This window comes from Cryptomeria japonica, chromosome 10 (assembly GCF_030272615.1).
Source record: "Cryptomeria japonica chromosome 10, Sugi_1.0, whole genome shotgun sequence".
In the NCBI taxonomy this organism is placed as follows: domain Eukaryota; kingdom Viridiplantae; phylum Streptophyta; class Pinopsida; order Cupressales; family Cupressaceae; genus Cryptomeria; species Cryptomeria japonica.
This window is the reverse complement of record NC_081414.1, coordinates 299,688,019-299,714,229: the sequence shown is the minus strand read 5'-3', so window position 1 is coordinate 299,714,229 and position 26,211 is coordinate 299,688,019.

Genomic DNA, 26,211 nt, shown 5'->3' with positions numbered 1-26,211 from the left:
AGTATTTGAAGGTGGTTTAGACACCTAAAATTGTCCCGTCTAATTAAATAAATATTTTATTTATTTAATTACTTTAGCCTAATTCTTCTATTAATTAAATAAATCTTTATTTAATTAAATAATTCATTTATCCTCTTCTAGCCTTATTTCTCATTTAAATAAATACATTTATTTATTTAAATTATCCTTTTTCCTAAATTAAATAAATACTCTTATTTATTTAATTGATCCCACTTCTTCTCTTAATTAAATAAATCTTTATTTATTAAATTAATGCATTAACCTTTTCTACCCATGACACATGTCATTCATCTCTTCATTCATATGCTACCTACCCTCTCATTATTATATTATTTCCTCTACCTACCCTTTAATCATAGCCAATCATTTATCTTTTACACCTCTCAGTCTTATCCCTCCATTTCCTATAGTGTCTTCTATATAAGAGGATATTTCCTTCATTATCAACCCTATGCATCCTGACTGATCAATCGACTACACTACACTTTCGAACTTTCATAGGCGATCCTACTTGCAACCACACTTCCGTTCTTTGTTGAGCTCTTGTGCACATATAAAATCTGAGAGCAAATATATCAAGCAAGATCAATGGAGATAGGAAGAATGGAGATTCAAACCCTATTGGACATGTAATGTATAATCTTTGTGATTTCATTTGATTTGCATTGTCTTAGGTAATCTTCATATGTTATGGTGGATCTTTGTTGTTGTTAGGCTAGGGTTTTGTGGTTGAATCTATTTAGTCTTTCAACATTGTTGTTATCCATTTTCACTGTATACATTTTGGCACGCCCGGTGGGACTCTTGTCCCTTTTGCATTTAACATCTTTTGTTGCAGATCTAACATTTATGACAACATTTTGATACTTTCGCGTCCGCCTACTTTTGGATCGCGTTTTTGATTTTCTGTTGTTTCTGTGATGTCTGGAATCGCGTCTGTGTCTATGACAGTATTTTATTTTTTTTTGTAGATTTCAGGAAGTGCGTTTGTGTTCCCTAGTCACATCTATGAAGAATTCAGATGTGTTTGTGTTCAGGAACCGCGTCTATGGTCAAGAACCACGTCTGTGTCAAATATAACCGCGTCTATGAATTTATATAACTGTGTAGGAGAAAAAGTGAAACTAAGCAAACATGTCGTAATCTCACTTTCAACCACACACTTGTGGAATACGAAAGAGCCTAGAGGTATCACATAATTGGCTACTCCCTTTTGTGGAAGAGAGAGCCATGGGCTACCTATTAGGATTTCTATCCCTTTGTTGTAATTGAAAGATAAAATGATGCAAGTTCAATCCCTAACCCCAAAGTGCAAGTATGAACTAATAACGAGATTGCTGAATTGAACTTAAACAATGGAAAGCTGTAAACACAAGGACAAGACAAGAATGCAAATGCGTACCCGAAGTTAAAATATGAGTGAAAATGTTCCAGACAAGGGCACGGGCACCACTGTCCTAATTCTACCCCTGAAACTGCTCCCGAAACTACTGTTTTGCAACCTGAAAAGCTGTCAAAAATGCTGAAAATTGCTGTCTAACAGAGGGACCAGGGCGCCCAGCGCCCCTGTCCTGGCAAGACTAGGGCACCCCACGCCCCTGTCCTAGTCTTCTGCTCTGAAACTTGGTGTGAAGTGTTGTCTCAGCTTGCTTTTCTCGGATCTGCAACTTGCGGCATCGTCTGAATCCCGAAACTTGCACTTATATCTGAAAAGGGTATGGTGGGCGGCTATATAGGGTTTTGCCTTAGTCAAACCCCTGCTTCGATGATTTCCACCTCCACGAATAGCCAAGTTGTATTGTAAAAGTAATGTGTGTGCAAGATCCTAAAATGCAAGTAAGCAAACTAGAGCAACCTAGAAAGTAAACCCTAATTGCTTGTAAATGATAATGTAAATGCTCCAAATCAAGATGCAAAGTGATCTAAAGCATGAATACAAATGATATAATGATGCTTATGCAAAGACATGAAAACAACATGAAATCATACCTAACCCCAAGGGAGGGGTACAAGCCAATCTTCAGTCGGTGATCCCTTATTGCTCTTCAATGCCTTCAAAGCCCTAAATGGATGAATGAAATTGATGAATGCTTGATGGATGGATGTTGAATGTTGTTGAATTCTTCAAAGATCTGCTCTTTCGCTGCATAGAAGGTCCTTGAAAACAAAATTTGGATCCTTTCAAATGAAGAAAGAGAGCTCTTATATATGAAACCCTAGGTCTTAATTTCAACTTTTGGCCGACCTAGAGATTGAATCTCCCACCAATTTCTTGGGGTTAAGCTTTATTTTATGATTGGATTGTGCTCCCAAAATTTCGGGAAAAATGTCCGGGACCATGTGCACTTCGGGCGCCATGGTCCCGACAACTTTTCACCAAATTTTCAGGGCCGTCGGATATGATGATTTTAGAGAGAATCCCGAAGTTACAGGTGATTTTGAGATGTTTTGACCCCGAAACCAAGCCCCCAAGTTCGAAATAGGACTTAATTAGGGTTTTTGATTGAGTGATGTATTGGAGGAATAAAATGCGAAGGGCACGCTTTAGTGAAAGGGCCCAAGAGAATGATGAAATAGGACCTTAGACCTAATTAATTTGATTAATTAAGTGCTTAAGGAGAAATGCAATGCAGAATGTAAAATGCACTAAGGCGAGTGCTAAACTAGGTGTGAAATTGTACCACCCTAGCGAGTGCGTACAATTTACGACGCTACATTTAGCCCCCACTTTAGCGGTCATATGAGTACTACGTGCATATGCAAGCTAAAGTACAGAAAAGTAAACATTATTTGAAAAAGGATATATCCATAAGTCTGTCGAACGAAGCCCCCAGCGGTATCTGCAGTACACAGTTAGGAACCGCACCCTACAAAACACACGTTAGATCACAAAATCACCTAATGCTTACTAAGGAAGGTGATGAAAATTTGAGGGTAGCTATATGCCCCCCCTGTTTTAGCTTGCTAATTTTAGTGAGTTGAAACAGGGTATCATGTTTACCACTTCGAATTGTTAAAGAATATTGATGACAAATGCTAACAAGAAGATTTGATATGAGATCAAAAACTAATGGAGAATCATTTGGTACGAAAGTGAACTAAATCTCAATTCCAACACAACAAAGAGTGTGAGGATTTGAGAGTTCTCTAACACAAGATGAAGGATGTAAATGGAAACAAAATGTAAAGAGAAGAAAAGAAAGGAAAAAAGCATGAATACACACATTGGTGATCCATGAGAAGAATAGTGAGAGAGAAAACATGGACTTCTCACCCCTAGATCTTGTCTAGGTGATCCATGGGAAAAAGGACATGGAAAACTAGCCCCTAGAGTCTGTCTAGGTGATCCATGTAAGGGAGGAGAGTGAGAAAGTCTAGCATTATGCTGCTAGTTCCACTCAACCTCGTGCATGTGTGTGTAAGGGAGGTTAGAAGAACCTCATAGGAGTCTATGCCCAAGTATGCTACAACCTGTATATGTATAGTACAAAAGTGTGACATCTCGCTCTAAGAGTGTGTGCTCTGGTTCCGAGAATAATCACCTTGCATAAAAGAAAAATGGAGACATCTCGCTCTAAGAGTCTGTGCTCTGGTTCTGAGAATGACCCATTGCTCAAAAAGTGTAATGTTTATGTCATAAGCAAAGTAGAGCAAGGATACCTACCTTCATCACAAAAGAAGATACCCCCAAAAATGCAACAATGTCATAGATCCAAGCAAGAGAGTTTTGCACTCTTTAAGCAAGGATAAGATAGTTGAAAAGGGATATCTTGTAGTATGTGTAAAGGAGATCCTTAGAGGAGAAGAGATCTTTGTACAAAAGACATCTATCCCCAAGAGGAATTGTCTTAGACAAATATAACATCTTCTAGGATAAGACAAAGAAGAGAGTAAGAATGCAATACTTCCTTCTTTTGCGAGGTGAAAGTGATTCTTAATGAAGGATGACGCTCTTTTTAACCCAATTGGGAGAGTGAATTCATTATGGATGTATTTTACCAAGTGCAAAAGAGGTTGTAGTCAAGGACTTACACCTCTTGTAAGAGAGAATCCTTGAACAAACAACAACAAATGCATACAAGGAATAACATCAAGTAATAAAGTTCACACCATCCACAAAATAGGAAAAAGTGGATCCTTAGATAAAAATAAGGAAAGATCATTGCCTCCCAAGGATAAGGACAATGAGAAGGACTTACACAATCTTCTAGGGAGAGATTTAGACATAAGCAGAATGTACTACATACTCACATGAGTTCATACAAGCAAGACATTAGTGTATGTAAAATGCTCCTCACAAGAAGTGGGTAGGATAAGAAAGAGAATACACATCTTCTCCCATATCTAGGAAAAGAGGATTCTAAAGAAAAGATGATCAATATTTCCACACTATTACCCCAAAGGGAAATTTTGACCATAAAAAGAAGAGATGTATGAAATCACTCTTGTCCCCATAGGAACAAGAGATAACATAGAATATTAGGCTATTATGTTGCTTCAAAAATATGATTGCACTTGAAATTGTACCATCATGAATGACAATGAGCCCCCAGTAAATGAGCTACCAATGTCACATAATGATGAGTAACATAACAGCCATTAATGTAATTTAAAGACATGATAGATTGAATGAGGTATTTGAATATGACATGCTAAATGCTCAACTATAAGTGAGATCAAAAACATGTATAAAATGATAAAAATTGAAGAAGAAAAGTCACAAGAAATCTTAGAAGAGGGATGAGTGTAATTTATTAGAGCCTTATCCCTAGAGGAAAGGACTTTATGATGAATAGGAGATAAAGATTCATAAGTGGATTTAGAAATTTGAGGGGATTCATAAAGAGATTTGTTCATCGCCAAGATTTCCTTATGAGGGGGATGAGAGTTGATAGAAGCAAAAGATGATTTAGTTGAAGTGAGATCATCATCACTACTAAATATAGCATTCACATTGAGATATGGTCTTTTAGATGTTTTGGTGGGCTTAGAAAGATTATATCCAAGTCCAAATGAATATTCATGCATGTTATGTTCTAAAGGAATTTTAATTCCTTGTTCATTTGTGCCACAACCATTTCCACTATAGCCACTCTTAGCCAAAATATGAAAACCATGACCATAACGATTAGCCATTTCAGAAAGAGAAGGTGGTTTTTCATAAGACAAAGAATCAAATTCTTCAGAATTAGAGGTGTGAGGAGAAGAAGTTTGAGAAGTAGCCACAAAATTATTGTTCATAGGTTCAGGTAAGACTGATTGATCTCTAGTTTCTTCCTTCTTTTTAATTTTAAGCTCTCTAGGAGGAACCCTATACTCACCTACAAAGGTGGGATTAAAATCAAGAGATCCCCAATCGTCTTCTGTGAGGACCTTCTCAGGATCAAAAGCCTTCTCATGTGTAGATTCAAGTTGAGAAGAATTTTCTTCAGGAACTTTAGGCTCATCCAAAGAATTTTGATTATCAGAGGGTGGTGATTCATCCATAGGTATTTTGTTTAAAGAGTCATCACTAGAAGAGGAAGGTTTAGAAGAACTCCCTTTGGAAGTAGATGTTTGCAAACAAGCTTGAAAATTAGTATCACCTATCAAGGTATATGTCTTATTGTTATAAATAAATTTAACTTGTCTAAGCAATGTAGAGGGGATAGCTTGCATACTGTGAATCCAAGGTCTCCCTAATAACAAGTTGTATGTTAGATTTCCCGACATAACATGAATAGGAGTAGGCAAAGTAACAGGTCCCACTATGATGGGTAAGGTGATAATACCTAATGAAGACTTAGCCACATTATCAAAGCCTCGAATGGGATGAGAGTCAGGCTCAATAAGGGATGTATCCACATTCATCTTATGCAATAGATTAATGCTACACACATTAAGGCCAGAGCCATTATCTACCAGTGTTCATCTTATAGCAGTGTCATTTATGATAACCACAATCATCAAGGGATCATATTGATGTTGAATTTCACTAGTAGGCAATTCATCTTGAGTAAACACAATTTGAGCTTTAGGATTCATCACAGAGTTAACCAAAGACACTATATTACTAGATGTATTAGGTGGAGGAACATTCAAATCTTTCAAGGCATCTTGTAACATTCCATGATGAGCGGAAGAAGTTTGGATCAAATCCCAAAGGGATATCTTAGCAGGGGTAGCTTTAAGTTGTTCTATGAGATCGTATTCCTTACCGAGAACTTGTGAAATACGTGGAGCTTGAGGAAGAATAGGTTGGGAAGGAGGAAGTGAAGTTGGGATAACTAGAGGAGGATTAGGTTGCCTATTGTTTCTTGTATTATAGGTATGAGCAACTGCATTATAACTCTCTCTAGTCAGTTGCTTAGCATACTCATAAGGGCTCTTAGTAGAATAACCTCCTTGCACAGTAATAATAGGTTTCTTAGGAGTGCAAAAAGAATCATTAGCATAACCACCTTGAACCACTAAGATAGGCTTATTTAAAGGTTGAGAATTTTGAGAAGGACAAGCACCTTGGACAGTGAAGAGAGGTTTGTTAGGTGTTTCATTCACATGTATCAAATTGATTGAGGATGGTTTAGAGGAATGAACAAAAGTGTTGGAAGAATTATTGATAGTCTTCTCTTGCATTAAAATCTTATCACGGATTAAACCAATTTTAGGAGAGAGACAAGGGGTAGGCATTGATGTTCTAGTAGGAAGAGTAATACTAGGAAAGGTCATATCATCCTTTATCATCAAAGGATCTACATGGGGAATAAACTCTCTAGGAGAAGGATCAATATTACTCTCTAAAGTCTCACTTTTGAGAGGGAGATCTTTGAAAGAGATGTTAACCATCTTGCTTTGAACTAGGGTATCCTTATGAGTAGAACCAAGTTGAGGAGAGGGAGATGCTTTATTTTTAGAGGGAGAATAATTGAGATTCAAGGAAGGTGAGAAACTATCAAGGGAGTTTTCAATCTTGATTTCATCCCCTTTGGCTAGGGTTCTCTCATGGGATAGAGAATAATCTACACCTTCTTCTAATGGTTCATCCCAAATAGTGAAGTGGTTGAAAGGAATGTTTGAAGTATTGTCAATTTCGGGAGGGGAGATAACTTTGTTTATTAATTCCTCATCCTTAGGAGGGAGAGCATCAATAGATGTGTTAAACTCATCCTCTTTCCTCAAAATATGTTCAATATGATCTTTAGGGGAGAGAGAATTAATGAAATCGCTTATTATTTCATCTTCTTTCTCTAAGGGATGCTTATGGGTAAGACAAACTTTAGGAGAAGGGTAAGCGTTTATCATTAATTCATCATTTCTAGTGGGAATTTTGTTGGAAAAGGAAATGCCATCACTAGGAAATGTAGGGATAATGTCATCTTCTTTCACAAAAGGATCCTCATGAAGGGAGTGTTTTTTAGGAGGAACATGAACATATTTCTCCAAAGATTCATGCTTAGGAAGGAGATCTTTGAAAGAAGTGTTCATAACCTCTTGTTGCACTAACATGCCCCCATTGGAAGGACCAACTTTAGGAGAAAATAAGTCAATGTCCATCAATACCTTTTCACTTAGAGAGGCATCATGTAGGAAAGGTGAAGTAACATTAAGAAAGGTGTTTATGATATCATTCTCTTCCTCTAGGATAGCTAAATAGGAAGGGCACTTTTCAGAAGAATTGTCAAGATCACTCTTACAGACTTCATCCTTAGAGCATGGGAGAGTCTCAAAGGGATTGGTAGCAACTCTTTTAGGCACTAAAATGTTGTTATAGATGGGGGGAGGTTCTTTGCGAGAAGGAAAAATTGAAACAAGGGAAGCTAACCCATTATCACATCTATGCATCATGACAACAATTTTTCTCTTTCAAATGATAACACATGCAAAATAGAAGGAAATTTTTAATTTTAACCAATGCAAGCACTTAGAATGTAGATTTAGAAAATGAAATTTATGATTCAAATGAGTTCCTAAATCAGATTTGAAATTATTGATCCCAAATAAGCTATCCACAAGTTCAACTTTAGGGTTTTAGCAAAAATTTCCTCTTAATTTTTTTGAATCTTGCAAGAAATTAAGACTTGTGAATACAAATTTGAATTTGAAATAGCATAAACACTCAAATTTGAAAACATAAATCAGAATTAGAGAAGATTGGAGCCTTCACGTCGGGTTCACCAAAAATGTGTAGGAGAAAAAGTGAAACTAAGCAAACATGTCGTAATCTCACTTTCAACCACACACTTGTGGAATACGAAAGAGCCTAGAGGTATCACACAATTGGCTACTCCCTTTTGTGGAAGAGAGAGCCATGAGCTACCTATTAGGATTTCTATCCCTTTGTTGTAATTGAAAGATAAAATGATGCAAGTTCAATCCCTAACCCCAAAGTGCAAGTATGAACTAATAACGAGATTGCAGAATTGAACTTAAACAATGGAAAGCTATAAACACAAGGACAAGACAAGAATACAAATGCATACCCAGGGTTAAAATCTAAGTGAAAATGTTCAAGACGGGGGTGCGGGCACCACTATCCTGATTCTGCCCCTGAAACTGCTCCGGAAACTGATGTTTTGCAACCTGAAAAGTTATCAAAAATGCTGAAAATTACTGTCTGGCAGAGGGACCAGGGCATCCAGCACCCCTGTCCCAGGGACCAAGGTGCCCAGCACCCCTGTCTTGGCAGCACCAGCGTACCCCATGCCCCTATCCTAGTCTTCTGCTCTGAAACTTGGTGTGAAGTGTTGTCTCAGCCTGCTTTTCTTGGATCTGCAACTTGCGGCGTCGTCTGAATCCCGAAACCTGCACTTATATCTGAAAAAGGTATGGTGGGCGGCTATATAGGGTTTTGCCTTAGTCAAACCCCCACTTCAGTGATTTCCACCTCCACGAATAGCCAAGTTGTATTGTAAAAGTAATGTGTGTGCAGACCTTGTGTGTGTGCAAGATCCTAAAATGCAAGTAAGAAAACTAGAGCAACCGAGAAAGTAAACCCTAATTGCTTGTAAATGATAATGTAAATGCTCCAAATCAAGATGCAAAGTGATCTAAAGCATGAATACAAATGATATAATGAGGCTTATGCAAAGACATGAAAACAACATGAAATCATACCCAACCCCAAGGGAGGGGTACAAGCCAATCTTCAGTCGGTGATCCCTTATTGCTCTTCAATGCCTTCAAAGCCCTAAATGGATGAATGAAATTGATGAATGCTTGATGGATGGATGTTGAATGTTGTTGAAGTCTTCAAAGATCTGCTCTTTCACTACATAGAAGGTCCTTGAAAATAAAATTCGGATCCTTTCAAATGAAGAAAGAGAGCTCTTATATATGAAACCCTAGGTCTTAATTTCAACTTTTGGTCGACCTAGAGATTGAATCTCCCACCAATTTCTTGGGGTTAAGCTTTATTTTATGATTGGATTGTGCTCCCAAAATTTCGAGAAAAATGTCTGAGACCGTGTGCACTCCGGGCACCATGGTCCTGACAACTTTTCACCAAATTTTTAGGGTCGTCGGATATGATGATTTTAGAGCCCAAAGTTACAGGTGATTTCGAGATGTTTTGACCCCCGAAATCAAGCCCCCAAGTTCAAAATAGGACTTAATTAGGGTTTTTGATTAAATGATGTATTGGAGGAATAAAATGAAAGGGGCACACTTTAATGAAAGGGCCCAACTTTATGATGAAATAGAACCTTAGACCTAATTAATTTGATTAATTAAGTGCTAAAAGGGAAATGCAATGCAAAATGCAAAATGCGCCAAGGTGGGTGCTAAACTAGGTGTGAAATTGTACCACCCTAGCAAGTGCGTACAATTTACGATGCTACAATAGCGTTTGTGTTTTTTATAACCGTGTCTGTGTGCAGTTGTTGCATTTTGGTTTCTTTGATTTGGTTTTTTCATCATTCGGATTTCAGATCTGGTTTATATTGAGCTAACATCTTCATATCTAGCTAACGAAATTGGTGCAGCTTGTTTTGAAAGCAAAATCATTTTGTTGAAGGCCCCTATTTCACAAAGTCTTTTGGATCTAAAATTTACCTAACTTGTGTGCTTGCGGGAAGGGGTGATCATTTCAAACAATCCAAACTACTAATAAATCTTTGTTGCAGGACCTTGGCAAGGGTTTTTGATTTTTCATTGTGTGCCTTGTTTTCATAGATTAGTGAACACTTCAATTGGTGCACTGAAATTGAACCAGTGTCTTTTGTGCCTTTAGCAATAGGCTCTTTTTGTTTCATCTTTAGAGGGCTTGTCTCCCCGTGTGGTCATTAGGACTACTAGTGAGGAGAGAATGACCCAAGTGATAGCGAGAAAAACCCACCTCTTCTGAACCACTATAAACAATTGTATCTATAGTGAAAACTATGGATAACATGTGTTGATTAGTTCATACTAACACTATGTCTCCCCATAAACCCGTTTGATCAAATTTATTTGATCATTTGTAGGGTGTAACCCCTACTAGTTGGGAGCCTTCTATATTTACAGAGCTAAAAGTGCCACATGTATGGCCACACGAGTGGATGCCCTTACTAGACCCTTTTTGTTTTAGAAGCCAAAATCCTTCTAGTTGTTGGGGCAAGAGGTCGGACCTCTAGAGCGGCCCACACACATACGGTTCTTAGTAGAGATACAAAGTTCACCACAAGGAGTTTTCATGGGGACTAATGCTTGGCTGCCCTGAGAAGTGAGTGCCGAGGGTGGAGCCAATAGGGTAAAGCATCTAAGTATCCGCTCTGAATAGCGCAGCTTCATGTGGGAATCAACAACTATTGTCTTGGCCAGCCATAAGAATTGTGCTTGACTTATTTTAAACATTCAAACATTCAAGACCAAACATCAAAACATTGTGTCTTTTGTGTCTTCAAGTGTATGCAAAACAATTTTACATCAAACAACACACTTTTCTTGGAGTCATTTTGAGTCTAAACACTTGCAAACATTGAGTCCTCATCAACATTGTGTCCTCTTGTCATGGAAAAGTAGTCAAAAATTCAGATTTGGTCACAACAAGTCACTTCACAGATTGGAAAAATTGCACAAAGTTTCCAGAAACGCATCTATGTTTGATAGAACCATGTTTGTGTCATCTAAACGTGTCTATGAAGGGGAAAAACACGTTTGTGTTCTCTTGAGAAACATTACACTTACAACATCTCATAAATGCGTCTGTGTCTGACAGAACCACATCTATGTCATTTAAGTGCGTCTATGAAGTATACAGGCACGTATGTGTTCAGAATTGAAAACTTTCATAGTCTAGCAAATAAGAACAGTCAGTTTCGGACTTATTGAGCTTCCTAGTTATCTCTCTGGGTTTTCATCTAGAATTCAACCTGTCTTTGAGTCTCACAAAGTCCATCATTACTTTACACCTTACATTACATTCGTATTTGTCTAAACTTGAGTCAAAAGGTCACTTGCTTGTCCTCATCATACTTTGTCAGTACACTACATACAACAACATTTTGCTAAGTGGTTCCTCATCAAGGTCTATCACCTTTGGGTCTCATTTGGTCTTATGTAGAGTCAAGGCCAACTTACCTCATCAAGAGAAACTATCATCTCTTTGGAAGTCACACCTACTCTACTACATACATACTTGGTCTTACACTTTGGACATTGCAAGTAAACTTCAGATTCATTTACATTCCATCCAACTCTTGGTCTTCCATACTCTTTCCATTTTCATCTAGTCTCAAACATCTTGGTCAATACCTAGTTCATGGTTGAAACCCGTTCCCAAAAATCTAGGAGAGAAACTAAAGAGGCTCAAGAGTCTACAAACATAAGTTCCTATGAGTATGACAATGATATCTTTTTCAATTCTGATCATACTACATTGCCTGACATAGATGCTTATAGAAACATTCCAAATGTTGAGCACATGGACACTACAAACAACAATGATACACACAATGACAATATGGACAACATTTCTGTACATTCAGTAGAAGTGGAAGACACCATTATAAATCCCCATTTCAATAGATTGGTTGAGGAAATAATGAGGAGAGATAGACAATATTTCTTACAAGTGATGGCACAAAGTGGAGCCAAGATCCCTCATGATTTTGACATGTCTCTGTAGACACTCAAAATTGTCCAGTCTAATTAAATAAATATTTTATTTATTTAATTATCTAAGCCTAATTCTTCTATTAATTAAATAAATCTTTATTTATTTAATTAATTCATTTATCCTCTTCTAGCCTTATTTCTCATTTAAATAAATACATTTATTTATTTAAATTATCTTTTTTCCTAAATTAAATAAATATTTTATTTATTTAATTGATCTCATTTCTTCTATTAATTAAATAAATCTTTATTTATTTAATTAATTCATTATCTTTTTCTACACATGACACATGTCATTCATCTCTTAATTCCTACACTACCTACCTCTTTCATTATTTTATTATTTCTTCTACCTACCCTCTAATCCTAGCCGACCTCCTTTTTACACCTCTCAATCTTATCCCTCCATTTCATATTACGTCTTCTATTTAAGGAGATGCTTCCTTCATTATCAAACCCTAATCACTATTCATGCTAACAACTTGATCAATTGGCTATACTACGATCCTACTTGCAACCACATTCCGTTCTTTGTTGAGCTCTTGTGCACATAAAATCTGAGAGCAAATATATCAAGCAAGATCAATGGAGATAGGAAGAATGGAGATTCAAAACCCTATTGGACATGTGATGGTATAATCTTTGTGATTTTGTTTTATTTACATTGTTTTAGGTAATCTTCATATGTTATGGTGGATCTTTATTGTTGTTAGGCTAGGGTTTTTGTGGTTGGATTCATTTAGCCTTTCAATCTTGTTATTATTGTATCCATTTTCACCATATACATTTTGGCATGCCCGGTGGGACTTTTGTCCCTTTTGCATTTAACCTCCTTATTGCAGATTTTGCGTTTTTGAAATTGCAAATCAGACATTTTTTCGACAGCATTTTAGGTTTTTCCGCGTCTGCAAACTTTTGGATCGCATCTTTGATTTTCTGGCACATCTGCGGAATCTGGAATCGTGTCTGTGTTTTCGACAAATTTTATTTTGCAGGTTTCAGAAAGAAGCGTCTGTGTTTCAGAAATGTGTCTGCGTTATTTTTATCCGCGTCTGTTTCGGAAAGGAGCGTCTGTGATTTTTAACCACGTCTGTGCATCACAGAACCGTGTCTGTGTTATTCAGACGCGTCTGTGTTGAGGGTAACAGCGTCTATGTAAATACTGTTTCAAAATTTTGAAATTTTCATTGATTCAATTTTCAGATTTTGCTTTTAGGATTTCAGATCTGGTTTTTATTTTGGACTAAAACTTTCAGGTCTAGCTAACTAAATTGGTGCAGCTTGTCTTGGAAGCAAAACGTTTTGTTGAAGGCCCCTATGTCACAAAGTCTTTTGGGTTTTTTAAAATGTACCTAACTTGTGTGTTTGCAGGAAGGGGTGATTATGTCAAACAACCCAAACTACTAACAACTTTTGTTGCAGGTCCTTGGCTAGGGTTTTGAATTTTTGTTGTGTGCCTTGTTTTCATAGATTAGCAAACACTTCCATTGGTGCACTAAAATTGAATCATTGTCTTTGGTGTCTTGAGCAATAGGCTCTTTTTGTTTAATCTTTAGAGGGTCTGTCTTCCCGTGTGGTCATTAGGACTACTAGTAAGAAGAGAACGACCCAAGTGGTAGAGAGGAAAACCCACCTCTTCCGAACCACTATAATCAAATGTATTCATGGTGAAAACTATGAATAACGTGTGCTGATTAGTTCATACCGACACCATGTCTCCATAAACCCGTTTGATCAAATTTATTTGATCATTTGTAGGGCGTAACCCCTATCGGCTGGGAGCCTTCTGTATTTACAGAGCTGAAAGTGCCGCATGTATGGCCACACGAGCGGATGCCCTTACTAGCACCTTTTTGTTTTAGAAGCCCAAATCCTTCTAGTTGTTGGGGCAGGAGGTCGGACCTCTGGTAGCGGCCCACACACATATGGTTCTTAGTAGAGATACAAAGTTCGCCACGGGGAGTTTTCGTGGGGACTGATGCTTGGCTGACCCGAGAAGTGAGTGCTGAGGGTGGAGCTAGTGAGGTCAAGCATCTAAGTATCCGCTCTGAATAGCGTAGCCTCGGGGGTAAAACCCTATGTGGGATCAACAACTATTGTCTTGGCCAGCCATAAGAATTGTGTTTGACTTATGTTAAACATTCAAACAATCAAGACCAAACAACAAAACATTGTGTCTTTTGTGTCTTCAAGTGTATGCAAAACATTTTACATCAAACAACACACTATTCTTGGAGTCATTTTGAGTTTAGACACTTGTAAACATTGTGTCCTCTTGTCACGAAAAACAGTCAAACAGTCAGATTTGGTCATAACAAAATGACTTCACAGATTGAAAAAAAAATTGCACAAAGTTTATAGAAATGCGTCTGTGTCTGTTTTAACCATGTCTGAGTCGCCTAAACGCGTCTGTGAAGGGCATAATAGCGTCTGTGTTTCTAACAGCGTCTATGTCGAACAGAGACACGTAAGTGTCTGGGAATCACGTCTGTGAAGTATACAGAAGCGTCTGTGTCCAGAATTGAAAAATTTCACAGTCCAGCAAACAAAAGAAATCAGTTTCGGAATACTTGAGCTTCCTAGGTTGTTTCTTCAGGTTTCATCTAGCATTCAACCTGTCTTTGGGTCTCACATAGTCCATCATTGCTTCACATCTCATTTTACATTCATACTTGTCTAAACTTGAGTCAAAAGGTCACTTGCTTGTCCTCATCATACTTTGTCAACACACTACATACAACAACACTTTGCTAAGTGGTCCCTCATCAAGGTTTCTTACCTTTGGGTCTCATTTGGTCTTACTTAGAGTCAAGGTCAGCTTACCTCATCAAGAGAAACTATCCTCTCTTTGAAAGTCACACCTACTCTACTACATGCATACTTGGTCTTACACTTTGGACATTGCAAGTACACCTCAGATTCATTTACACTCCATAAAACTCTTGGTCTTCCATACTTTTTCCATTTTCATCTAAGTCTCACACATCTTGGTCAATACCTAGTTCATGGTTGAAACCCGTCTTCAAAAATCTAGGAGAGAAACTAAAGAGGCTCAAGAGTCCACAAACATGAGTTCTTATGAGTATGACAATGATTTATTTTTCAATCCTGAGCACACTACATTGCCTGACATGGATGTTTATAGAAACATTCCAAATGTGGAAAACGCAGACACTACAAACAACAATGCTACACACAATGACAATGTGGACAATTTTTCAATACATTCAACAGATGTGGAAGAATCCATTATGAATCCCCATTTCAATAGATTGGTTGAGGAAATAATGAGGAGGGATAGACAATACTTTTTACACATGATGGCACAAAGTGGAGCCAAGATACCTCATGATTTTGACATGTCTCAACTTATGGAAAATCGACCTTTGCAACAAACTCACTCCAACATGGATCAAAGGAGACCTAATGGAGGAAATAGAGGACCACATATGGTACCTGAATCACCATCAGCTTTGCTTCAAGAACCAGAGGTCCCACATACACACGGTCAAGCATATGATACTTACCTTCGTAGACCATTATGGAAGTCTTATGCAGATAAATATGCTCAAGCTATGGATCAACCAAAACAATTGGATATTCAAAGGCATGCTCAAAATTTGGACACAAGGAAACCCCGTGTCAAATTTGGGGGCAACACATTAGAACATGACATGCCTATAGAATATGGTATACATGCACAAAATAAATATGGTGTCCCTCAACATGAATCTATACCAAGTGCTCCATATATGCTGCATCAATATAGACCTCCTCCATATGAACATGTGTATGATCAATATCATCCATATATGCAATATGCTCCTCCTCCAATCGGTGCCTCAAACATGGGGTATGCTTCAAGAAGTCGATCTCCACCTAAGAGCAATTTGGAACAGCAAATTAGGGATTTACAAAAGAAAATGGAGGACATAAATACATCAAAGCCAACATACACAATGAGAGACATATGTCCTTATCCATTTGACAAGAGCATTCCAATGCCTCCATTTCCTGCACACTTTGTGATGCCTAAATTTGACAAGTATAGAGGAAAAGGGGACCCCAAGGCACACATAAGACAATTTTTCACAGCTTGCATTGAGGTAGCGGTAGAAGAGACATATTTCATGAGATTATTCCCACAAAGCTTAGGCAATCAAGCTATGGAATGGTTCTCCCAACTACCACCTGGTATTAAGTCATGGGGTGGCTTAGCAGAGGCATTTATCCAACATTTCTCCTACAATATAGAGACAGACATATCAATCACTACTCTGTGCAATACCAAGCAAAAAGAGGGAGAGTCTTTTGCATCATTTTTACAAAGATGGAGAAATCTAGCTAGCAGATGCTCTTGTGAAATTCCACAGAAACAAATGGTAGAAATGTTCACACAAAATGTTAACAAGGACATTGGCTATGATCTAAGAAAAGCTTGTTTGTCCACCTTCAAGGACGTTATTGAAAAGGGCTTAGCAACAGAGAAGGTCCTAATTGAACAAGGAGTCATTAAGATATTCAAGGAGAACAAAGATGACTTTAAAGGAAAAGACAAGCCAAGATTTTGGAATAAAAACAAGAACACAGTCAATGATGGTGTTGTTGATGCCAATACAGTGCAACCCAAATTCATCTTTTCGGGATCAAGTTCTATGAACAATCAAGTGAATACTCAAACAACTTCTAGACCACGAAGGAAATACACCCCATTGGGAGAACCACTTGAATCAGTCTTCAAAAAGCTTGTGGCAAACAAAGTGATCACAGTTCCAGATTTTCCTCCATATGAACCAAAGGTCAAACCAAATTGGTGGAATGATGATGAGTATTGTGAATTTCATAAGAGCAAGGGTCATAAGACAGGAAATTGCCATCGACTGAAGAACATTGTGCAAGACCTCATTGATAGAGGTGACATTGAGATTGAGGGACACTCATCCAATCAAGAACATGAGATGTTTAAGGAACCATTCCCAAAGCATGACAAGGGAAAAGATAAAGTCACAGATGATCAGGCCAACTATACTAGAGCACCTTACAACTATGATTCAACTATCAATCATATCTCGATGGACAATCATATCTCTACTATTACCATCAAGAACAAAAATCTTGAGAATCCTCCTCAGAGACCCAAGATTGTCCTAAGAGGTGTTGGATCTTCTTCCGAACCTACCTCTGAATGTCATGTTACAACCCGTCGAGGTAAGATTACGTTGCCAGGTGCCTCCACTAAAAATACTGCTTCTTCATCAACCAAGCCTTAGTATGACCTTGTAGAACAGTTAGGGAAGACACCCGCACTCCTCTCCATACTTGAGCTCTTACGCATATCCCCCGCTCATAAAGCTATTCTTGACAAAAACTTGAGAGACACTGTCCTTCCTACTGATCTGAACGTGGACCAGTTTCAAGCCATGGTGGGATACCTTTCCATTCCACACTCCCTTACATTCACAGAAGCTGATGACACCTCCACAAGTCAGCCACATAATGCACCATTACATATTGAAGCCTTCATACACAAACATCAAATAAAGCGAGTCTTGATAGATGGAGGAGTTGGTCTAAACATTTGTACATTGAGCACCATTAAACAATTGGGATATTCTGATAAAGCTGTGAATTCAACAAATCAAATCACCATCAAGGCGTATGACGATGAAGAGCGCTCATCCAAGGGCACGGTCACCTTACCTCTAAGAATCAGGCCAGTCACAAAGGATGTGGTGTGTCAAGTCCTGGATCTGGATCTCACTTATAATATATTGCTAGGATGTCCTTGGATTCATGAAATGAGGGCGGTCCCATCGACATATCATCAATGCATTAAGTTTCCTCACAACGGAGTCGAGGTAACAGTTAACGGTGATCCTAATCCGTTCATATATTGCAATAACCTGAGATCACATACTGAGACCATCATTCCTAGTAATCGTGAAGTTGTTCCTTCTTTGGCATACATTGACCCTGAGTCATTGAAACCTTCGACATCAAAACAAGGTGAGCTTAAAGGCAAATTTCAGGACAAAGGCATGGGAGAATACACTTTAAATTAGACCATGTATTTACGACAAGTCATGAGCTCTCCAAAAGAATATGGAAGGCCACATCCTAACAAGCAAATATCCATCATGGTATTCAAATGGGATCCTACTATCTTTCAAAGATGGGGTGAATTGGAAGAGGAAGGTTTATACAAAATGCTCTACAAAGACATTGAAGATGACACACAAGATCAGATCAATATACCTTGTGAGAAATATGGCAAAGGCTTCAAGATTCTACAAAAATTTGGGTATGATGGAAAAAGCCCTCTTGGGTTATGCAAAGAAGGCGTTATGGAGCCCTTACAACCTAAATTAACTATAAAAAGGGAACGCTTGAAGGGACTTGGTTTTCTGACTTCCAAAATCCATACTAAAAGGACAGAAAAGGCATCACAAATCAAAATTGCCAAAGTTCAACAAGAGGTTCGCTATTCCACAGACTCCAACGAATGGGAATGGGGTTCAGACAAATCCTCCAGTGACTATGAGCTCACTGAGACATTCAGAGAGCCAGATGAACCCACAGAAGAAGAAGAATTTTATAAAAAGTTTAGAGTTGGTCAAGAAACAACCCATAAGGATTCCGCATAGTCTTCGTCTCAAGGTTCTAGGTCGAAATCACATAGGATGAGGACACCTATCCCAGAATGCGCTACTCGTGATGACAATTTGGATTCACTCATGATCGAGACTGATGAGGAGAGTGCCATCGATGACCTCGACGATTGCCTTGATATACCCGAATATAACCACATCTTCACTCTTAGCCCCGCAAACTCTGAAAACATTAAAGGCCTTCCCCTTGTTCACCACCAACTCATTGACTGGGATTATGAAGGACCAGCACAATTTGACACATTCCAAAATGACGAAGCTATTATTGACTATCTTGGCATATGAGATGATCTTCCCCCTGGGGACCACAAAGCAGGATACACTATAGAACTCAATAACATGGCATATTTTGGTGAGGGTGTCGGACCTTCCAGTCGCAAAAATGTAAAAATAAGAACAAATCAAGGGTCTTATGGCGAAAACCACACTGTGGCACTATCTGATCCCAAAAAAGTAAAAAGAAAGGACGTATCTGAGGGCGAAAACCTCTCTGAGGCACCCGAAGATGGAAGGCTCGACATTCTCCTAGCCTCGTATGAAGAAAAGTCATCCATGTTGGTAGAGGAGACTATCAAGACAAACATTGGTACAGAAGAGGTTCCACACAATATATTCCTAGCTCAATCATTGACAGAGTCCGAAAGGTCAAAATTCATAAGCTTCTTCAAAGAATGACAAATCAACTTTGCATGGTCATATGCTGATATGCCTGGACTAGATCCAGATTTGGTAATGCATCATTTGATAGTCAAACCGGGGGCAAAGCCAGTGAAACAGAAATTAAGAAAAATGCATCCACAAGTGGCATTACTAGTCAAAGCAGAGCTGGAGAAGTTATTGGATGTCAGATTCATACGCCCAATTGATTATCCTAAATGGATCTCCAATTTAGTACCTGTCAGTAAACCGGATCGCAGCATCAGAATATGTACAGATTTCAGAGACATCAACAAAGCTTGTCCAAAAGATGACTTCCCATTACCAAATATTGACTTGATCGTTGATCTCACAGCAGGTCACGAAATGTTATCATTAATGGATGGATTTTCTGGTTATAATCAAATAAGGATTGCATCTGAGGATCAACACAAAACATCATTCACTTGTCCTTGGGGAACTTTCTTTTGGAATGTCATGCCCTTTGGGCTAAAAAATGTAGGTGTTACATATCAAAGAGCAATGACCACTATCTTTCATGATCTCATGCACATAACCGTGGAAGATTATGTTGATGATCTCTTGGGTAAATCAATAGACAGAGATACACATTTGGACATACTTTCAGTCGTCTTTGATCGGTTGGAAAAATACAAAGTGAGATTAAACCCCAAGAAATGTGTCTTTGGAGTAACCTTCGGGAAGCTCCTAGGATTCATTGTGTCCAAAAGAGGAATTGAAGCCGATCCAGCAAAAGTCAAGGCTATCTTGGACATGCCACCACCCAGAAATATCAGTCAACTTTGATCCTTACAAGGGAGACTCCAGTCTATATGAAGATTCATAGCACAACTTGCAGATAAGTGTAATCCTTTCCAGCACCTGCTACATAAAAATATCAAGTTCAAATGGGATGATAACTGTCAATAAGCTTTTCAGACGCTCAAAGATTATCTCTTGAATCCGCCAGTGTTGATGCCACCAGTTCCAGATCAGCCTTTGCTACTATACATATCAGCTACTCCAACAGCACTGGGGGCACTCCTAGCACAACAAATTGCTGACGGCAAGGAAAAAGCAGTATACTATATCAATCGCACATTGGTGGGATATGAGCTAAACTACACACCAATTGAGCGTGCATGTCTCACCGTGGTCTTTGCTTCACAGAAATTATGACATTATATGCTCACTCATAAGACTAAGTTAATTGCAAGGATCAATCCGTTAAAATACCTTCTCAATAAAGCAACACTTACTGGGCGACTGGCCAAATGGGTAATGATCCTGAGTGAATTTGACATCGAGTATGTGGATAGAAAAGCAATAAAAGGACAAGCCATCGCAAATCAATTAGCAGATGCCCCCATGATTGATGATGTTCCGCTAAATTCAAAATTTCCATTTTAACAATATCATAGGCAAGGCCATGGCAATTATACTTTGACGGCTCATACACACAACATGGGGTAGGAGCTAGTATCCTCTTCATAACTCCTCAAGGTGATTCTATACCAAAATCATACCACTTATCATTTCCTTGCACTAACAATATAGCGAAATATGAGGCATTAACAACTGGATTACGAATTGCAGTTCAGTGGAAGATCCAGGAACTTCATGTTTTTGGGGATTCCCAACTTGTCATCCGTCAAGCAACTGATGATTACCAAATAAAAGATGAAAAATTAATGCCTTACAAACAAATGGTGGATGATCTGAAACAACACTTCACAAAGATAGATTTTGAGCAAATACTAAGAGAGCAGAATCGCGCTGCAGATGCCATGGCTACAATTGCTTCACTAATTGATCTACCTCAAAATGAGACCTACTATGAGTTCTTGGTAGACAACCTTTTGGTTCCTTCATATGAGATCACTCCTACTGAAATGATATGCGTTGTTGGTCTCGAATCCCAGTTATATGGTTCCATATTCACATACCTTCGCGACAATACCCTACCTCCTGATCTATCAAATAACCAACACCACACTTTCATTCGCCAATCCTCTCGATATGTCATTCTAGCTGATATCCTATACCGATGAGGTCTTGATGGCACTCTTCTTAGATGTTTAGAAAGTGACAAAGCTTAGATTGTGTTACGTGAAGTGCATGAAGGGATATGTGGTCCACATGCTAGTGGTCCTACCTTGGCCAAGAAACTCATTAGGACTGGATATTACTAGCCCAATATGGAAAAAGACTCATATCAGTTTGTCAAGAAATGTAAGCAATGTCAAATTCATGGAGACCTCATACATGCACCAGCACAAGAACTACAACCACTTGCATCTCCTTGGCCCTTTTGTCAGTGGGGACTTGATCTCATAGGCAAGATTCACCCTCCTTCTTCTAATGGTCATAAATTCATTATCACTTCCACAGAGTATTTCACAAAATGGATTGAAGCCATGCCTCTCACACAAGTCACTGGAAAATATATTGCTACCTTCATCCTTAACTATATCATATGCCGATATGGTATTCCTGATTCCATTCTTACTGATAACGGGCGTCCCTTCAAACATCAAGATGTTCGTGAACTCTGTGACCGCTTTCATATTTCCCATCGTTTCTCCACACCATATTACCCCCAAGGTAATGGCCAAGCTGAGGCATCTAATAAAACAATCCTTAAAATCCTTAAGAAGACAATCGACGACGCTGGCCGTAATTGGCATATCCAACTCAATCCTGCACTTTGGGCCTACCGCACAAGTGTCCGCACACCTACAGGAGCTACACCCTACTCACTTGTCTATGGCGCTGAAGCCATCTTGCCTATCGAGGTTGAGTTACCCTCTTTACGGGTCTCTTTGCAAAACATCATCACTGATGAAGACTATAAGGTCTCTCGCTTACAAGAACTAGAACTGCTGGATGAACGGAGACAAACTGCTTTTAATCATCTCAAGGCTTACTGTAGCATCGTAAATTGTACGCACTTGCTAGGGTGGTACAATTTCACACCTAGTTTGGCACCCGCCTTGGTGCATTTTAAATTTTGCATTGCATTTCCCCTTTAGCACTTAATTAATCAAATTAATTGGGTCTAAGGTCCTATTTCATCGTCCTCTACATCATAAAGTTGGGCCCTTTCGTTAAAGCGTGCCCTTTTCATTTTATTCCTCCAATACATCACTCAATCAAAAACCCTAATTAAGTCCTATTTTGAGCTTGGGGGCTTGGTTTCGGGGGTCAAAACATCTCGAAATCACCTGTAACTTCGGGATTCTCTCTAAAATCATCATATCCGACGGCCCTGAAAATTTGGTGAAAAGTTGTCGGGACCGTGGCGCCCGGAGTGCACATGGTCCCGGACATTTTTCCCGAAATTTTAGGAGCACAATCCAATCATAAAATAAAGCTTAACCCCAAGAAATTGGCAGGAAATTCAATCTCTAGGTCGGCCAAAAGATGAAATTACGACCTACGGTTTCATACATAAGAGCTCTCTTTCTTCATTTGAAGGGATCCGATTTTTGTTTTCAGGAACCTCATATGCAGCGAAAGAGTAGATCTTTGAAGACTTCAACAACATTCAACATCCCTCTATAAAGCATTTATCAATTTCATTCATCCATTTAGGGCTTGGAAGACATTGAAGAACAATAGGAGATTACCGACTGAAGATTGGCTTGTACTCCTCCCTTGGGGGTTGGGTATGATTTCATGTTGTTTTCATGTCTTTGCATAAGCTTCAATATATCCTTTATTCATGCTTTAGATCACTTTGCATCTTGATTTAGAGCATTTACATTGTCATTTACAAGCAATTAGGGTTTACTTTCTAGGTTGCTCTAGTTTGCTTGCTTGCATTTTAGGACCTTGCACACACACTAGGTCTGCACACACAATACATTTTACAACACAACTTGGCTATTCATGGAGGTGGAAATCACCGAAGTGGGGGTTTGACTAAGGCAAAACACTATATAGCTGCCCATACCCTTTTCAGATATAAGTGCAGGTTTTGGGACTCGGACGATGCCGCAGGTGACAGATCCAGGAAAAGCAGGTCGAGACAGCACTCCACATCAAATTGCAGAGTAAAAGACCTAGACAGGGGTGTGGGGCACCTTGGTCCTGCCTGGACAGGGGCACTGGGCGCTCTGGTCCCTGGGACAGAGGCGCTGGGCACCCTGGTCCTCCTAACAGACAACATTTCTGACAGTTTCTAGAGTGCAAGATAGCAGTTTCAGGAGCAGTTTTCGGCACTGTATCAGGACAGTGGTGCCCGCGCCCCCATCCCGAACATTTTCAATCAGATTTTGACTCTGGGTAGGCATCTCCATTCTTATTTCATCCTTATATTTACAGCTGTTCATTGTTTAATCTCAATTCTGCAATCTTGTTATTCGTTTGTACATGCATTTTGGGATTAGGACTTGAACTTGCATCATTTTATCTTTCAATTTCAACGAAGGAATAGAAATCCTAATAGGTAGCCATGGCTCTCTCTTTCACAAGAAGAAGTAGCCAATTGTGTGATACCTCTAGGCTCTTTCGTATTCCGTAATGTGTGTCAAAAGGTAGGATTAGGGCATGTTAACCTAGTCTCACTTTTTCCCCTACACATTTTGGTGAACCCGATGTGAATCTATCATTACTTCCTCTTGCATTGTATTTGTTAGATCTAGATTTAGATTTAGAGTGTTTTCATTTCATTTTCATTAAAAAAAAAAAAGAAAAGAAAAGAGAGTGTGTTTCTTTGCATTGTGTGTTTAAATTTTATGTAACCTTTATTTCAAAATGTCATATTTTTATTTGCAAAATGTTCGTGCTTTTGATGATTATTATGAGCATAGCCAAGATGAATTAGATGATGCTTTAGATGAGTTTTTGAACCCTAAAGATGCCAAACCTTCATTTTACCAAAAACTCATAAACCTTGTTACTATGCCATTTAGATGTGATGAGAAAGATAAGTCGAATGGTTCCTCTCAACAGTACATTCCTATCAACTCTCCCACTGAATCTAGTAACATGGTTGTGTTCAATAATCCCCTCTATGAGGAGATGTCTCCTTTTGAATCAAAAGATAGACCTTTTAATCGATATGATCATGCTTTGTTGGATGATGCTCTTGATGACTTTGTGGCTTTATCGAAATCTTTAAATAAGAACAAGACTTCTAAATTGGTTAACATGATAAACTTGAATGAACATAATAAGCCTCTCTTTGAAGTCCAAGGTGCTTATCCTTCTCCCACCTTTCAAGTTCCTAAATCACCTCTCCTTACAGTCCAAGGAGGGTATGATCATGATTCCTTTTGTACTCTGAATAAACCAATTATCACCGTGCAAGGAAGAAAACCTATAAGTCCTTATAGTTATGCTAAGCAAATAACTAGAGAGAGTTATCATGCGGTTGCCCATACTTATCACACCAGAAATAATAGGCAGCCTAATCCTCCTCCTGTTATTCCAGTTTCTCTTCCTAATCCTCAACCAATTCTTCCACAAGCTCCCTGTATTTTGCAAGTTATGGGTAAGGAATATGATCTCATAGAACAACTTAAAGCTACCCCTACTAAGATATCCCTTTGGGATTTGATTCAAACTTCTTCCACTCATCATGGAATGTTACAAGATGCCTTGAAAGATTTGAATGTTCCTCCACTGAATACATCTAGTAATATAGCATCTTTAGTTAACTCTGTGATGAATCCTAAAGCTCAAATTGTGTTTACCCAAGATGAGTTGCCTACTAGTGAAATTCAACAACAATATGATCCCTTGATGATTGTGGTTATCATGAAAGACACTGCTATAAGACGAACACTAGTAGATAATGGCTCTGGCCTTAATGTGTGTAGCATCAATCTATTGCATAAAATGAATGTGGATACATCTCTCATTGAGCCTGACTCTTGTCCCATTCGAGGCTTTGACAATGTGGCTAAGACTTCATTAGGTATTATCACCTTACCTCTCACAGTAGGACCTGTTACTTTGCCTACTCCTATCCATGTTATGTCGGGAAATTTAACATACAACTTGTTATTAGGGAGGCCTTGGATTCACAGTATGCAAGCTGTCCCCTCTACATTGCATAGACAAGTTAAATTTATCTATAACAATAAGACATATACCTTGATAGGTGATACTAATTTCCAAGCTTGTCTACAAACATCTACTTCCAAAGGGGGTTCTTCTAAGCCATCCTCGTCTAGTGATGACTCTTTAAACAACATACCTATCGATGAATCTTCACTCTCTGATGATCAAAATTCTTTGGATGAGTCTGGAGCTCCTGAAGAAGATTCTTCTCGACTTGAATCTACACATAAGAAAGATTTTGATCCTGAGAAGGTTCTTGCAGAAGACGATTGGGGATCTCTTGATTTCAATCCCACCTTTGTAGGTGAATATAAGGCTCCTTCTAGAGAGCTTAAGGTTGAAAAGAAGGAAGAAGCTAAAAATCAGTCAATCTTACATGAACCTATGAGTAATAATTTTGTGGCCGCTTCTCAAACTTCTTCTCCTCACACCTCTAATTATGAAGAGTTTGATTCTTTGTCTTATGAAAAACCACCTTCTCTTTCTGAAATGGCTGATCGTTATGGTCGTGGTTTTCGTATTTTTGCTAAGCATGGGTATCATGGAAATGGTTGTGGCACTCATGAACAAGGGATGAAGGTTCCTCTAGAGACTAATTTTCACAATTATGCCTTTGGACTTGGCTATAATCCCTGCAAACGCACTAAAGCTTCTAAAAGACCATGCATTAGTGTTAATGCTATTTCTACATCTCTATCAATGCAACACCCTGAGTATATTGATG